Source organism: Dermochelys coriacea, chromosome 23, assembly GCF_009764565.3.
Source record: "Dermochelys coriacea isolate rDerCor1 chromosome 23, rDerCor1.pri.v4, whole genome shotgun sequence".
In the NCBI taxonomy this organism is placed as follows: domain Eukaryota; kingdom Metazoa; phylum Chordata; order Testudines; family Dermochelyidae; genus Dermochelys; species Dermochelys coriacea.
The window spans coordinates 4111278-4115271 of NC_050090.1; positions in this window are offsets into that span (position 1 = coordinate 4111278).

Genomic DNA, 3994 nt, shown 5'->3' on the forward strand with positions numbered 1-3994 from the left:
TATGTACGTAGCGCTGACAAAGAACGGGGCCCGTGGGGCCAGCTATTGCATAGACACAGGCCTTGCCCCAGCCAAGGTAGGGGCCCCATTGGGCCAGGCGCTGCAGGGATGCAGGCCATATCCTCCAAGAACTCCACCTAGACCTGGCTGGCTTCGTGGGCCAGCTCCATAGGTTTGTACAGCGCCTGGTGCAGCGGGGCCGGCTCGGAGCCCGGGGGATGGGCATGGAGTTATTCGACAAGGGGAAAGATTACAGCAGGAGGTGGGGGTGGAGGGAGAGAATCCAGGGGTGGGGGCCGCAACTCCCCCCAGCCAGGCCGCAACTCCCCACCGTTCTTAATCCCTGGGACAGCAGCTGTAGCTACTTCAGCTGTGCCCAGCCAGACTTGCCATGCCCCGCTGCAGTGCCCTGTGAGGGGCCCAGCTAGCTGGCAGAGCAGAGCTGGCCTGGGCCCAGATCCCCAGGGCAATTTAGGTGCCTAACTCCCACTGATGCAGAGGAGAGTTAGGTGCCTGTCCCCCATTGAGCTCAAGCCAGCTGCTGAGGGTGTTGCTTAGAGACTAGTTGGTTCCCTGGCCTATGAGTGTTTCTGTGTCAGTTATTTCTCAGTCATCACACTAGCTCTGGCTGGTCTTATCTGTATACGAGCCTAGTCCGCTTTGTGCCTCAGTGGCAAGGAGTTCCACGGGCTAATCGCGGGATCCATGCTGTGAGGCAGAGCTGGTCTTTCGTCCCAGAGCTGGTGTCTCTGCCAGACCCAGAAAGCAGCAGCAGGAGGAAGATTTTAACTAAATCCATCTCTCAGCTTAGCTGCTGCAGCCCCGCCTGCATCTCTGCTGTGAATCAAGCTCCCTACGCGATGCTCGTTAGGTTTGATTTGTTTGCTGGGAATGGCCCCGGGTTCGTTAGTGGGGTTGCGCCATGTTCTGAATGTGACCAATTCCATTTAAGAGATGGGTGGAGAGAGAGGCACCCAGCTGTCGGGGGTGGGCAGTGCCAAGGAGGGTGCCCTATGGAGGAACAGAGCCAAGCTTTTGTTCCCCGTGACCCTGCTTACGAGCTGTGATTTTCCCTTCTCCCCGCACCCCCTCAATACTGGTTTCTGTGCTGATTGCAAATAGACCAGGGGAGCTTAGCAACAGGAAACACAGCTGGGTGCGGGGTTCTGTTCCCAGCTCTGGAAGACAAAGCAGGGCTGGGAGCCAGGACTCTCTGGGTTCAACCCCAACTCTGGGAGGGGAGTCGTGGCTAGTGGTTAGAGCAGGATTAGGCTGAGAGTCAGGACTCCTGGGTTCTATTCCTAGCTGGTATCTAGCATACTGGATTGGGATGCAGGAGATTGGGGCTTGATCCCTGCTCTGCCACTGCCTTGCTGCATGACCTGGGGCAAGTCACAGTCCTGCCCTGTGACTCAGTTTCCCCATCTGTAATAATATTGACTCCATCCCATGACCAAGGTCCAGTTCTGACTCCAGATGTCAACGGGGCCGGGCCTGGGCAGTTGGCCCCTCAAGCTGCCCCTGCTGCAAGGACACACCAGAGCTGCAGGAAGGCGTTTTATTAGCAGTAATTTAGTACAGAAACCCAACAACCAGACACCAAAGGATCGGGGGGGGGTTGCCACAGGGGCCTGGCCAAGCCACCATCCTTCATGAGCACTGGAGCCCTTCTGTGTCGGCCAGGCTCCCTTCGCTGCCCGCCCAGCCGGTCCCTTGCTGCTTCCTCGCCACCTGCCTGCCCGCGGCATCTATGGCGGCTGCCATAATCTCAGCCGCTGCCCCATACAACAGCCGCTTCTCCTGCCCCTCCGGGTCCCCGGTGCCACCCCCCGGGCCGGCTCCAGGGGAGCACAGACAAGCCCCCGCACTCGGCTGGCGCATGCCACCCTTAGCAGCTGCATGGGCCACACCGCTTCCTCCCACAGCCTCTGCCTAGGTCCATGGTGCCCACCAGGGTGGGAGTCAGTGCCAAGGAGGTGGGTGGGGCAGGCCCATCCTGTGCTCCGTGGCACCACGCTGAGCCGGCAGGTACGGGGCTGGCATGTCCTGCTGCAGACGGCTCCAGAGGATAGGCCTGCGGAGCACATGGGGTGTCGCGATTCCTGGCACCCAGTGGTGCCAGCGTGTTGTGCCCGGGGTGACCAGCTGGGGACCGCTGTGGGGCAGAGCTCCCATCTCTGCTGGTGTGGAATCTCCCCAGGCCGGAACAGGGGGCTGGGCCCTGTGTCTACTGAGCTCCCCATGAGTCAGGGTCAGGGGTGGCCCGGTAGCAGCGGTGCTGGCCAATGTGCCAGGGGTGAGGGTCGTGGCCCCTTTCTCCAGCTGCTGCTTGGGGGCGTTGCCCTCCACACAAGCAGCTGGCCTCCCCCGCACACCTTGGCTGGCTGGGCTGGACCCCCCGCTCCCTCGCTACTCCCCCAACCTGGATTCCCTGCAGTCGACTCCATCTGCCCCTCTTCTCCCTGGCTGGGAGCAGGCAGGGGGCTGGCCCTTCCCCTCCCTGGGCCCCCAGCCCTCCATGCAGCACCCCACAGCGTCCTGCTGGCCCCCGAGCTCTGGCATTTCTCTCCATCTTGCACCCAACGAGGCCGCACTGCAGCCTCCTGCCTCTGGGACGGGGGCGTCGCACATGGGGACCACGAGCTCCCTCAGGTCTCTTTGTGTCTCAGCGTCTCCTCCGTCCCTCTCTGCCCCTGGTGCTGCCCTGGGCGCTGGCATCTGGCCCCTGCCTGGTCCTGCTCCCCTCTTTGCCCTGGCGGCGATCAGGCGTCGGAGAGCCCAGGAGCCCCAGGGGCTGGAGCCAGTCCCGCCATCTCAGGGGAGACTCGCCAAAGGGCTCCACGCTTCCGCTGGAGACGCTGCCTTGAACCAGAGCAGTTTTCTGAGCTGGGAGGAGCCCGTGCTCCCCGGCACCGAGTCCTGCCGGGAGCCCAGGGCCCTGGCTGGGGCTCTCGTGGTTAGCTTCCAGGCAGAGACGGCTCCGGGCAGTGCCAGGCTCCCAGCCGGCCTTCCCCGTCCGCAGCATCCGGATCTTCCGCCTCAGGCAAGCCTGATCTGAAGGGTGTTTGCCCCCAGGCTCCGCCGGAAGCCCCGATCCATGAGCCAGGGGCAGGGGGGTGATGCCATGGTGGGCTGGGCTGGGGTGCTGTCCCCCCACTCCCTGGCTCCCCCCAGCCCCAGGGCACTGGGGACCCAGCCCTGGTGCTTGGGGGAGGCTGGGGTAGTGGTTACAGCTGGGGGGCGCAGGGCTGGGGCTCAAAACCCCTGGGCGCTATGGTCTAATAGAGCAGAGGCGTTAGAGCCAGGACGCCTGGGTCCACTCCCTGGCTCTGGGAGGGGAGTGGGGGCTAGTGGTTAGAATGGGGGGGCAGGGTGCTGAGCGTCAGGACTCCTGGGTTCTATCCACAGCTCCAGGGTGGAAGTGGGGCTCCCACCTCAGTGAATTAAACACCTTGGTCTCCCTTAGGTCACTCTTATCACCTCCCCACAATCTTACACATGGGGAAACTGAGGCACCATTTGCCCACCTGGCAAATCAGTGGCAGAGCCAGCCAGGAAAGGAGCCCAGGCATCCTGATTCCCCACACTCCCCCCTGCCTCCTCGCCTAACCTGGATCATGATGAGAGAAAGCTGCCGGCAAGGGGAAATTGAGTGGCACTGCAACACCCCCACCCCACCCCCAGTCACCTCAGGCCCAGTGATGGGTTAGGCCAACCCTGCACGCAGCCCATAAAGGCAGCAACAGGCACCCAGCCCCAGCTCCCAGCTCTCCGGAAACCACCTTCCCCTGGCAAGAGCTGAGAAAACCCCCAGAAACCAGGATTTTCCCCTGGCCCCCGGCTTCCCATCTCCGGTGGCAGAGGGCACCTGCTACATCACAGGAAGGCAGAAGGACTCCCCGAGGGGGGCAGGCGTGGAATAACCAGCCCCCTGGGCAGGTTTGTTCCTGAGCCGGGTCAGGTAGCGGTTGATTCACACCCTGACACTGGAGGG